This window comes from Pholcus phalangioides, unplaced genomic scaffold, assembly GCF_987345545.1.
Source record: "Pholcus phalangioides strain wild (caught in Gottingen) unplaced genomic scaffold, Ppha-v1.0 ptg000039l_1, whole genome shotgun sequence".
Lineage (NCBI taxonomy): Eukaryota > Metazoa > Arthropoda > Arachnida > Araneae > Pholcidae > Pholcus > Pholcus phalangioides.
In genome coordinates, this window is record NW_028301625.1 from 11,915,121 (window position 1) to 11,929,302 (window position 14,182).

The 14,182-nt window shown below is 31.2% G+C and overlaps 1 long non-coding RNA gene across 1 annotated transcript; it reads right to left on the reverse strand.

Annotated features, from left to right (window-relative positions):
• Positions 1-2,029: 2,029 nt before the first annotated feature.
• Positions 2,030-13,552, reverse strand: LOC149065582 (uncharacterized). Its single transcript, XR_016195608.1, has 3 exons — positions 13,113-13,552; positions 11,406-11,480; positions 2,030-3,495 (listed from the first exon to the last, which is right to left on the reverse strand). It is a non-coding gene; the product is annotated as an uncharacterized LOC149065582 (long non-coding RNA).
• Between the last annotated feature and the right edge of the window lie 630 nt (positions 13,553-14,182).

Sequence of the window (14,182 nt, forward strand, 5' to 3'; positions counted from 1 at the left end):
TATAAAACAGGCAATCTGTATCGAAAGACGTACAAATAAAAAATTTTAAACTGCTCTCCTGTAAAATTTCCCTTTAGTGACATGGTGCCCTTTACCTCTGGCTTAAAGATATAAAACATGTAATTATTAGATTAAATAATGATAAAATGAATATGATGACATCAATGCTAAAATGTTGCAAATGTTTTGTATAGATATCATCTAAAATTTTTATCTCACATGATAAACATTTCATTTACAGGGGTATATTCATTGACGAATTGAAATATGCTATTTTAAAATTGATTCATAAAACCAGAGATATTAATGTATATAGTAACTATCATCCAATATCACATCCACTGATCATGTCAAAAATATTAGAACAAGCAGTTAAATCAAAATAATTCATTTCCTTAACTCTGAATCATAGTTTGTAGAAAATCAATTTGGTTTCCTTGGAAATAAAAACCACAGAGATGGTAATTCTGAAACTTTCTGATTATATTTACAAAAATGTTAATAACAATTGAAAAAACCATAGAAATTTTTTTAAATTTGCATAAGGCATTTGACAGCGCAAACCATAAAATAGTGTTGCATGAGATATATAAAGCTGTAATTAGAGGAAATGCTCATAATCAGTTCAAAAACATAACTCACAGATAACAAGCAATTAAAATTGATTTTAAAACTAGTTAATTCAAGGAAATTGACGGTGGGGTCCCACAAGGATCAGTGCTTGCAGCAATGATCTTTCTAATTTATGTCAATGATATACAATATTTACAATTAATAAATACAAATACAAATACAACGCCACAACAGGCAAATTGCCCAACGAGGTGGCTGACTTAAGAACATCATGGATCCCCGAGCCCCTACCTACTACTGCTACACCACACATGCACTCCCCCCCCCGCGGAACCCCCCAACGAATCGGTACATGCGATAATGTGCGTGTACGTGTAGTGCAACCTGACGTAAAGTTTGTTTCTGTGTAATGCTTGTTATGTGTAGTGCTGTCATCTGCCCCCAGTTTTACTAACTATGAGTGAAGTGCTATGGTCGAATGATTTACCGTTGTAGGACTGTTGCTCTCTGTGGCGAGACTTTTTAACGGGGAGATCGGCTCGCATTTGCGCCTTGAAGTTGGGAACCACAGAAAACCAACTTCAGCCGACAATATGAATAAAACCGTAGTAAAAAAATAGTTTTTATAATTGTACCTAAAAGAGCATTATTTAAATCAAGAAATAAAATCATAAAATAAACAATTTAAATAGTTATAGTGTTAGTTTTAATTTATGTGCTTTACATCATTTCTGAATGCTGTATGGACCTATACACATAACGGTAGTCTGTTGCCAAGTGTATCCTTAATCAATAAACATTGGAAGGATCATGTGGTCCTTTTCATGTAAATGGAATACAAAATGTGTTTGTGGCTTTTATTGATTATATTGTATTGGATTGAATAAATTTCAAATGTTGATGACACACTAAACTACAATGCCTGATTGATGAATAGTGTGACGTTCAACAGTAGTGTCATAATTAGCTACACCCTTACATCGTAACCCACACAACACTCTTACAATTTACAAACACAGTTGCTATACTTTTTGATACTACACTGAAGTACTGATATTGAGTTGGAACAAAGATAAGCTGTGTGTGTAAAAGTGAAAATGAAAAGTCTTCCAACAGCTGTCCATAGGGTCAATAAATACAAAAGGTCAAATATGACCCACTTTTTGGGGTATAGTGAAATATTATAAATTTTTTCCTGGCTCATAATCTTTGACATTACTAAGCTACTATAAATGAACATCCATGTAAAGCAAGGGAATAAAAGTTTTGAACATTACTTTATAAGGTTCTAAGTGCAGAAAAATACAGATATTCAAAGTTAATCATTTTGATTTAAAATGTTGTCTTGATAAATCATGAAGAATAGCTTGAAAAATATAAAGCATTTAAAATAATTCAATATATTGTTGGAAAGTCATCATTACTTTCAAACACTCATTGAATCAGTGTCATGAAGTGTAACTATAATCATAGGCGATTAGATACCACCATTCACTAAACGGCACATACATACTTCTAAAACATTGATATGTGTCGGAATGTATATGCTGTTACCAACATGAAGTTTATTTATAAAACATGCCTGTCATGTAGTGCTGCCATTTCTCTCCTGAATTGAAAAGCAAAAAACTTGGCAAGTTATTTGGCAATTTGTATTATGCATGAATTTTTTATTAATGTAGGCTTACATTGCTCTCGGAGGAGAGCCTTTTTAACCACTTCCAGTACAAGAAGCTGGCGATAAATTTGAATGATCTGTATTAGACGTATAGGCAATAAATGTGGTCACCTGGTGGCCTGGTTCATATGTTAAAGAAAGGGAAAGAAATAAAGAAAGAAACAAGGGTGGGGGAGGAACAGTACACAGAGTAGATGATTAGATAAGGAAGTATTAGTACAGTGCCTCTTGCTTTTCCGCCCTCACCTACAAACTTGTTTTGTAGGTTTTTACTTGTTCTTTTTCTTACTTTCATGTACAGTATATAATAGAAGGATTAGTTCTGAGAAAGACATTATATATGCGTGTGGGGAAGGACGGTATATCACTAAACATAGGAGTGTAGAAAGATTTAAAAAAAAGCTTTTTGAATGCAAAAGTGCTGTTCACTTGTTCCTTTACAAATCACTTATAGAGATAAATATTTGTACAACTCTACAAAGACGGTAAATTGGGGAATGCCATGGAGAACAAAAAGGAGAAAAAGCTGAGGAGAACAGAGAGCAGGAAAACACACACACAACTTTGTTTTGTAGGGTTGCAATAAGTTTCACGTTGAGGAAAAAAGAAGTTGAAGAAATAGCTAGTTTGAATGAATTCAGTCCTCTGGCATTTGGATGCAATATTATGTTCCTGATCATAAAGAAGTTAAATGGAAGATAGACTCACAGTCACACATCTTGAAGAAAACAAACTTCAACCGACCACCACTATATCCCAGAACCTGGGTTTTTGTGATATGAGTCCATCACAATGTCCCCACAGCGGCACCTATTATTTTTGATTATTTTGCATATACCTAAGCATTCCATAATGTACTATTTTCCCATGTGTCAGGTATAGTATTTAAAAGCTTTCATGTTTTGAGAAAATCTTAGAAAAAAGAGCAAAGAATCATAAAAACATTCAAGTGTATTGAGTAAACAAAAGAAACTCAAGAACTGACAAAATAATTGATATAATGATAATTCACTGACTGGTTTGACAAGGAGCACCTTCTCAATTATCTGTTATGGTAATGTATCAACCTGGTCTCCTGGAGGTTATCCTGAGTTTTTGTCAATCTATTAATAGTTCTCCAGCAGGTATGGCAAATCAAGTCATGTATTAGAAGAAAACACATGAACTTGACCATCATTTCTGCAGGAAATTACATCATGCATCTTCACACAGAATATATGGTTTTAAGAATACTCTGACACAATCTGCAATTGAAAAAAAAGTAAGTGCAAGTAAAATAAAAAAATCATCGTGATCAAATTAGGTATTTTTCAAAACAAGTTTACCTGAAATAACATTTTCAAGGATTGAAAATTCCTTGTCTTCAATTTCAAAAAAAAGAAATAGAATTTTCAGCTGTATATTTCCAGTAAATCTTTACCCCACAGCATGCTCCCATCATCCAGGGATGATGAAAGTAGCAGTGTGTTCCATCATCTTGAGATGATCTGAATTTTTTTTCAAAGAAATTTTTCAACATGAAGTTCTTAAAATGATATATAGATGATGTATGCATATATATATATATATATATATATATGTAGTCTAGGTTTTTAATTTTTTTTTATTATTTCTCTACTCTCTAACGGCTTTGATGGTGCTATGTGGGATGATTGTACATTGTCAAGTACGGTAGAATACCTGTCTGCCCCCAATCACTATTTTGTTGGTGATTGTGGATTTGAACCCAGATTCTTTGCATCACATTTTTTTTCATTGTATTACACAATGAAACCTGTATGAAACTGAACATATGGAGACTGAAATGATATTCCATTTTAGACAGGTTTCTATTTTATAAAGGTACACACACACATAAAAGCATCAATCCACGAAGGAACTGTTTTTTGATTCTGTCAAAGACTGGTTTTTTGTCTCATAAAGTGTCCACATCTTAGATAACATCGGTTAACAAAGACCTCAGCTTACAAAGTTTTTGGCTAACAAATGCGATTCTGGAACAAATTATCTTCATTAGAAGAGGTATCACTGTGTTTGCAATGTATGAGTCATCTATCTTTCACAAAAGATAACTAAAAGGAAAGGGAAATATTTTTATGCAGCCACTTTGAGAGCAGCTTCTATCCCACTATTCTTGCAGCTTAGGGGTTAAGGTGACAGTTTCTAAATCAGTGGTTTCCCAACCACAATATCAATCCCATATTAATTAAACTTGAAAATTAAATAATCAACTATTGAGAAACAATATCTATAATTCAAGATTTTGACAGAGGCAGTTTGGTACTTGAATTAAGTGTGACTGAAATAAACCACAAACCTGCTACACACAGATGCATTGAATTATTCCTTAATAATGAATGGAAGCCATACTCCCCGGAGCCTTTGGTTGGAATGAGATTCTCCCAGGATAGTTTTTAACACACCACGTTTTTTCCCTACAAAGTGCATTTATAGTGCAAAACAGAAAAATAAGAATAGTGTTCATCTGGACGGAAGCCTTATCATCTCCCCATTCCTATTCATTTAGAATGTAGTTCAGTTAAACACTCTGAACTTGAAAAGTTTCACAGATTATGGCTTGCTACAGTTTGATTTTCATCTCAACAATCAGAAGCTTACATCTAGTTACAGAGATGGATGTAAAAACGCACATCGCAAAATCATCACACATACAAATGTTTGATATGAATAATCGATAAAAATAATATGGCTTCATAGAATTCTAAATTTCAAATGTGTGATTTTTAAATTTTAATAAGACCTATCTGTTATCTAAAGGTTTTGATATGAACCTTTGTCATCTGTTTTGATTTTCCTTTCTTCCTTTCTTGTGGTGAAATGCACAAGGTGTGTTCAGAAGTACTATTTCAGTATAAAAATTCAAACTAAATGTTTCTGATAAATTTAACACTTTCTAAGGCTGTGGGAAGTATATTTCCCACCAAATTCATCAATTTTTAAATGTTCATGGTAATCTATTTTACCACCCATTAGAGCTACCACTATTAATAACTTCAGAAACAACAACAAAAATTAATTTATCTAAATAATCTAAAAAATTAATTGATTACTTAACTATTTTTTAAATTAATTTTATCTAATAAGCTCTAAATAAATTTATTTTATTTATTTCTACAATATTGTCGGCCCTAGGCCTATATAAGAGAATGCAGTTGAATGAAACATAGGTAATGATGAATTGATATTATGCAAAAACTAGTGATAGTTGGGGAATTGACAATAAAACAGGGGAGTTTGTTCCATTCACCAATGGTATGAGGAAAGAAGTTGTATTTAAAGCAGTCAATGTGGAAGCAAAAGTAGGTTTCATTTTACAGGGATAATCAAGTCTTCTAGATATGAAGTATCAAAGTTAAGATGGCCATGAAAAGTCTTATAAAACAGGGTTAGTTGAGAAATAAGACAAAGAGTAGCGAGGGGGAGGAGATTAAGTTCGAACATGGAAACAAAAGGTGACCAGCAATCATGGATGAAACAGGTGGATTTATTTTGGATCGATTCGAGTTTGTCCATATTACTAGAAGTGTAGGGGGCCCCACATTTCAGTAGTGTAGGAAAGTACGGGAGAGATGTAAGTTTAGTAGCAGAGTAGTCTGATATCATGAATGGAATATTTGAGGTTGCGGCAGAGGAAGAAAAGTTTGTTGAAGAATTTCTGGAAGACGTAATCAACATGTTTGTTCCAACATAGGTCAGATGAGATCATGACGCTGAGATATTTAATTTCTGAAACTTGGGAAATGGATCTTTTCTTGTCATTCTCAAAATCCCAAAAATATTTTAATGTACACCATTACTAGAAAAAATGGCTTTTTTTAAGGGTTAATGCTCACAATTGGTTTTTACCATAAACTCTACTTTTCTACACAATTTTCTTGCTGTAAACACAGAGTTACATGAGAGATTACAACTTCAGTTTGGAAACTTAATGTATACAACATTTTACATGCCTCACATCATAATGTGTGAAATAAGAAAGACATTGTTGTGTCTCCAGTGGTGTTCATGGTAGTGCACTTTCCCAGTTTGCAAGAACTTGAATTTGATTCCCGGTGGAGACCAGATCATGGGTGGAGATACGGGGGGCGTGGGGAGGCCTCGCCCCCCCCCCCCAGCATCAAAGGTGGAGTCTATTGATCTAATGTATATATATATATATATGAATTGACATCATCATCATCGTGCCCCCCCCCCAGCAATAATGACCGTGTCCCCCAGACTTCCAAGTCTATCTCCGCCTATGAACCAGATGACTTTTCTCTTTCTCAAATTCACCTCTGCATAATATTCAGAAAAGGCCCATTTCCTTTATACTACATTTTGTTTGTTACTTTTCTAATCCCTCCTAACAGAGCAATGTAGCCAGTGATGATGATCAATAATGCACAATATATTTAACATTTTCAAATCTTTGTCTAGGAAGAAACAAGCAACTGGTGACAAGATTCTGATACCTTGCATCACTCCTGAATCCAAGCACCAGTCCAGGAGATGGAGAGGCTCACATAAGTTCTCCAAAAACAATAAAAGTTCAGAACCAGTATTTCAGCTCAAAAAATCATTTGCATCATGTTCTGTGATAGATAAATTAAGACTTCTTTAAACCAAAGAGATTCCTGACTGGAGAGAAATTTGATGAAAATTATTTGTTATCATAAGGGGTTGTTCTGTGACAAGATGGAAAATTTAATTATCCAACATGAAAAGTGCCTCAATAATGGTGGAAATTATACGTAAAAAGTAGTTTACACACGGTTAGGTAAATTTGTAAAAATAAACAGGTTTTTTTAATATCTACAGTAGAAGGTTCATATCAGAATCTTGCAAATGAAAGGTTAAAAATTGGCAGATAGGATCTCAATAATATCAGATATGCCAGTGAAATCAGGTTTATCACAATACAAAGAGAATGCCTTGATAAAGCTCCACAGAATACTGGCAAAATGAGTATGGAATGAAACCCAATATATATTTTTAAAAAAACCAACCTTCATATTCGGACATAATACGCAAAGCAATGCAAAATTAGCATTGCAAATTCTGGAACATACAAACGATTTTTCGAACTTGAAAATACAGATTTCTCTTTGATAATTTTAAAAATGATAGAGAACAAAATTCGTGAATTTATTACAAATTAGTTCAAAAGATAGTCTCCTATAGTGTAATAAATTTAATTTTCATTCCACGTATGGGACTATATGTCCTAATATGGAGTCTACCTGGGACTTCATTATATCCAGGCTAGATTGCATTTCATCATTCTTTAAAATGAATAGAAAGTATGACAGGGTATTTTCAAAAGCGCTATATCAAATGTTGATAAAACAAATGTTTTTCTATGTTCATCAGTTATTTTCAAACAAATCAACAAAATGAGAAAACTACAGAGACCTATTTCTATGAAAAAAAATTGCCTGGTAGCTAAATGATCACAGCAACAAACACATACTCAACCAAAATTTGAATTCTGTTTTAAGCATGAATATTTGCAGAAATTCAGAATTGAAATTAAACTTTGGGGGATCCTGATTTAATCAGCTCTCAAAAGCATAAGAATAGCAGTAAAACTAAAACTACAGGATGAACTTATTAAAACCTAAATACCTAGTCTGGTATATATATATATATATATATATATATACAGGGTGCACAGGTAACATACTGTATGGCATTTTACAAGTAAGCCGTTGATCCTAGAGGCATACTTCCAATTAGAAAAAGTATCCAAATAACATTAGTACTCAGATATTGCATTCATGTTTGAAGAAGATTTATAGTTATTAAAATTTAAAAAAAAATTATTTTATTTTATAACAAGAACCCAGTTACAAAGTTGTTGCCCTGTCTCTCCCGATGCTAACAAAATACTTCCACATTTCTAAGAGATTCCACATTTCATATTCACTGAGATATGTGAATTCGAAAAATGGGGGACAGCTGGGGAAAAAACAGTGTTAAATGTGGATAAAACAGTTTCCCCGTATTTAATGTTTTTTTTTTCCAATTTTCCTCCATTTTTCTAATTCAACTATCTCAGTGAATATTGCACTTAGAAATGTGGAATTTTTTTGTTGGCATCACAAGAGACAGGAAAAAAACTTCCTAATTGTGTTTCGGGGCACACAGGACTGTATAAAAAGTTAATTTTTTTTATTTTAATACCTATACATTCCTTTGCAAACTGGTTGTTACAACAATAATATCCAGTGCCAAACTAAAAGTACTTATTAACAGGGTAAAACTTAGTAATAGGGTAAGTTTGTTAACAAAAATTTAAATTAAAAAAACAACAACCATTGTTTGTCCCTAACAAAACAGAGGTTCAATACATTTGCTAAATAAATAAAATAAAAAAATTTCAAAAAATTTAATGATGCAACCTGGGAAGGGGGTGTATATGCCCTGATAAATGTAACAGTTTATACACATATTCAACATACAAATATAAGAGTGGGCTGAAAAAAATTATGTAATGAAAATAACAAAATAAAGAGAAAAATACACAAAAATAACATCCAAATCATGTAGAAATTCTGAACATGAGGATGAAATCAGAAATGCTTTCATCATCAGGATTTCAAAATCAGTGTGTTTTAAGATTTTTCTTGAGGGATGAGAATATATAATTTGGGAAAGAAAATGAATATGTTTTTTCACAATGAGTAAGTGAAATTATATCGCTCAGATGTATCTGATGAGTAGATGATAACTGAGATAGGTCCTTAATTGTTCAAGTTATTTGGATCTCTATTTTTAAAAACTATTTCTAATTTGAGAGACTCTAGGAACTCATTTTTTTTTAATGCAGTTATTTAATTTCATTATTTAAATTTCATAACTTGAAGATAAGTTCTGACATCAGCTGAAAAGTGGAAGAAAGGAAACTTTTAAGTATCTTTGTGTTTATTATACCAGAGTAAGAAATAGAAGTTGGGTCATTTTTACTAAATTGGTAATTATAATTAAATTGGTAGTTGCCCAAAAAATAGACTTATCACTGAAAGATATATTTTTGAAATTATCCTTTTAAATTTGGTTGTGTGCAGAAATATTCATAAAATGGTTGAAGTCTGATTCAGGTGACATAGTTTTGTTTGGATTATCAGATCCAAGAAATTGTGTTAATTGATTTCAGCATTTGGAAGGTGTAGTGAGTGCAATTAAAGAATTGATTTGAAAAAGAATTTTTTTTTTAAATTTAATTCTTGAGAACTGATGAAATGTTTGAATTTAAATAAAATACCATATTGACACTCTTTTGTATTGAGAAAGAGTTTTTGCTAAATTTTAATCAGGTATAGTAGATCAGTGGTAATCCAAGGTTTGCAATGATTTTTGTTTGGTTGAATAGATCAAAACATTATATTAAGTATGAATATTTATGATGTTCAGTTTGAATATTAATTGAACTAATTGTTAAAAATTAGTCCAGGATTACCAAAAAATATAATCAATATTATCACAATCAACCTGGACTAATTGTTAAAAATTAGTCCAGGAGATTCATTGTCAAAAATGAAATTTTAATTTTGAAGATACATTCTAATTTGAGAGATTCTGATTGAAAATTTAAAAATTTTGGATCAGATAAAATAAATTTAAGTTTGCAAGAAAATGGAAAGTAATTCAGTAATATCCACAATGATGATGGCAGAAAAAATTGCATCTAGTTTGGATGAGTTATGCATGAAAATATGGTGTAAGCAAGTTTCAGAGGCTTGGTCTTGTAACATTTGAAGTTAATATATAAAAATTGTGACGAGGAAGCATATTTTGGTAATGTGAATTTATACTAAGGATATCAATGTTTATGTCGCCTATTAATATGATATTTCTGTATACCAGAATCAAGTTGTTCAATAGATTGTTTAACTAAGAATGAATGAGCTCTGCACACAAAGAGGGTTCATCTTTTTTTACTTCCCAAAAGTGAAGGGTTTCATTTTTTTAATGCAAAAAACACTGTACTAAGCACTACTCTCGGCTCAAGCAACCCCTTCTTCCGGCATACACCAGCGAACTCTGTATTCTATATTACCACACACTATTCAATGATCCCCTTCTCTCTCTCTCCCCACACACTTCCTATATTCCTATAAATGGATTCAATGAGCAAAAGGCTAGTTTTTCATCTTAGCTGCAATCACGTTTCACTGTATCCCAAAACAACTGAAAACCGCTAGTTTAGCTTTAATTGTTAACATTGCTGCAAACATCCATGCAGAATAACTCTCCTAATGATATTTTTTGTTAAAATTTTGCTCTCACAGTGAATACATATTTCATTTTAAATATTATTGGGGTTTACAAGCTCAAACATTCACTAAACTTAAATATAATTTTTAGGATTGATTTGCTTATTTTTTATATTATTATGAACAACATATTCTGATTTTTTTTTTTACCTGTGTAGACCTGTTGTTACTTTGTATGATGTGGTATGATTCTTGGTGTGTAGGAGAATTTTTGGCAGTGCATTCATGTAGTGCAGGAGGAACATAGATTGTGCAGATAAACTGACATTATATGCTATTGAATGATGCTGCATATAAGTTGAGATAATGAAATCAATCACAGGCATACATGCAAAATTGCAAATTCTGCTACAATTACCCTTGTTACAATTTAAGTGTATTTATTGCCCTTAAAAACTAGTGCATTTTATTCTAAAAATAGCCTGTATTTTTCAATCATGATGAAAAATTAATAATTGAAAGAAAAAAACAAATACCATTCACCAAATATTTTATCAAATACTATTTATTACTATGCATGGGAATTCTTATGATTAATGTTGAACTGACAAATAGTTTTTCAATATATTGCTTGAAAAGAATGGCAGTCAGTCTTTAAAGAAAATGTAATTCAAGCTCTTATCATTTTAAGTAAATCATTCAATTAGTATTGTCAAGAGAATAACTTTCATCAAAAGCTCAATCTATAGGATTTGTTTGATAAATTTTATATGAGATCCAGATTTTGATTGATAGGTTTGTTATCTAAGTGTACAATGTTCCAACGGGGGGTTTTTTTTTTTCCTTTTCATGCATAGCATATGTCATCACAGTATTATGAATGTGACCAAGAATAGTGAGAATGAAGCAGAATGTCAAAACAAAAAAATACATACTGAATTAATTCTCAGTTATCTGAAACTTGCTTCCAGCTCATGCTAGTTATTGTTGCATTTTATATAGTCTGACAGCTGCAAAATATAAAACATTCAGGGCTAACATTCATAACGCATACAAATTATTTATATGCAAACAAATTATACACAACTAAATAAATTTCTTAAGAAAATTCAGTATATTCAAGCATGCAGAAGAGGTTTTAAGAAATTGAAACTTTTTATGAAACAATGCCAATGTCAACTTTTGATATTTTTATTTTGTTTTATATTTATAAAAGTTCTTATTCAGTTCATTTTGACATTCTCAATTTGTTTGAAATTCATGAAGTAGATTGAGTTTACAAGATAATTATGAAAACATGGTTTTTTGCTAATAGTAGGTATTCATGCTATGCAACGTGCATTCAGAAATGCTGTCTTCCTATAATTAATATTTACAATTTGTTTGGAACATTCTATGATCCCTGATTAAAAGGACTGTTCTCCCTGGAATCACACTTATAGTTCATTAGTTGAAACTGAGGGTATAAAATATATATAACTACAAACAATAAAAAAATTTTCAAACAATAAAAAAATTTTTTACAGATTTATAGCCGAGACATCGTAATAAAACTGTGTGATTGACTTTTTTCTCCAGTTTCACAAAGAACCTAATTCTTTGGTAAGGTTGTCCAAAATCAGATAATCAATAGCAGAGCCAGCACATTTTGTGAAGACAAAAAAAACCTAATCAAATATACTTTTAAACCAATCAAGTGTTACTGTCTGCTTTTATATATTTAGTAAAACGCATAATAAGAATAAGAATAATTAATAAACAGTGTTTTGATCTTAAAAAATATCCTTCAAATAAGATTTTACTTTTGACTTTTAACAGTGATTTTTTTTCTTTTAAATACAAATGTCAAGAAAAAGAGAGATTCAGAATAAGGTATAGACAGAGCAACCAATTAGATATGAGCTAAAACAATTCAATACCATCGATAATATCTGACAGTTTAAACAGATATTTAGAATAATAATTAAAAAGAGGAAAAGATCTAGTCATATATTTCCTAAGCAAATCATTGTATTTTAACGAACACACACAAATGCTTGTTTTAACATATATATTGAGCATTACTTTGCTGACCCATCCTTATTTCCATATTACCCCTAAATGCAATTTTATTAAGTATGACTAATAGCCGATATACTTTGCTTGAATCAATAACTTTGTCTGAGACTAGAGATGAAAGAAAAAAAAAACAGCAATATTTGATAATATACTACATTGATATACCTTGTAGTACATAGTTTCTCAAACTTTTTGATCTATTGCCCCCTTCTTCAGAAATGTTTTTCATCTTATCACCCCCAATTCAAGCAAACCCGTAGGATCTTATGTAACCCATAGCTTCTATCACCCCTGGACCATTCCATCACCCCCTTTGGGAAACACTGTTATAGTATATGCATAAAAACTGGTGTAACTTAATTGAAATTATCATTACTATGCAGAAATCTAAAACAAATTCAAACAAGGAAAAACTATGAGAAATATTTTAATTTATTCTATGTTGAGACAAACTAGGTATATAATTTTTCTATATAAACTTAAAGAAATTAAAAAAAATACTTATTAATATAATAACAAAAGAGTTGAGTTTTGATAATGTTTTAATTATTTATAAAGGGCATATTGGTAGAATTCTTACTTACCCTAATTGTAGAGGCACAGGATCTGCAGGTATTCAATACTAAAAATGAAGAAAAAAAATCAAAATTAAGATCTTATTTCACATTGGAAAAGACAGAAGACAAACACAGTTGCTGCCATGAAGTCCTGCCATCCATAGAAAAAATTCTGAGGACATAAAACCTCGACCACAAGTGGCAAAGGCATATCTGGAAGTGTGTTCACTTTTCACTTTACCTGAAATTGTGGGGTTTCCCCCCATTCTTATATCTATTCTATTAACATAGGTCTGCTTTATTCTCCTAATTTTTTTTTATTGACAGAAATTTAACATTTATTGGAAATTTGTTTCAACTACATTTGAATCTTAGAATGCATGCCAGTGTTTCTTCTTGTCCAAGTTTTTATTCAATTTTCTTGTGATAGCACATAGATTTATGGAGTTTTTTTAAACTCATTACACAGTTACTTACCACACTCTTATTACAAGATAACAAAAGAATGGCAAGAATTCATTATTTGAAATGCAATCATTAGTAATATAAATTCATGAAACAGATACATTCTGAACTTAAAAAAAACTTCTTTCAAGTTATCAGCAAAAAGAATTTTGATGAAGTGCTCAGACTTGTGAGAGAATAGTGGATTTAAAAGAAATAAACACATAAGATATAACTCATTCAATGTATAGAAGCTCTTCATATCTTTGTAAAAAGTGAAAAAAGTAACTGTTTAAAAATAATGACAAAATTTCATTAAAAAATTAAGGAAAATTTGAATGAATATCATTGAACTACATTTTGTTTGGCATTTATTATTACAATTTATAGATTACCATAATATTAAACTTAACTTCATTACTCTGTGCTATAAGTGACCAAAAGGTGAACAGAAACATTCATTATGCAGTTGAATCCCGTTATAATGAACTCTGAGACAGGAGAAATCACTTAGTTATAATGAAATTTTGTTATAAAGGAATTTCAGGTTGTTTGCATTGTTCCTATGTAAACTTATTTGAGGGATTAGAAAAGTGTTCATTAAAATGAGATTTTTCACTATAACAGTATTAACAGTTAAAACAGGATTCGAC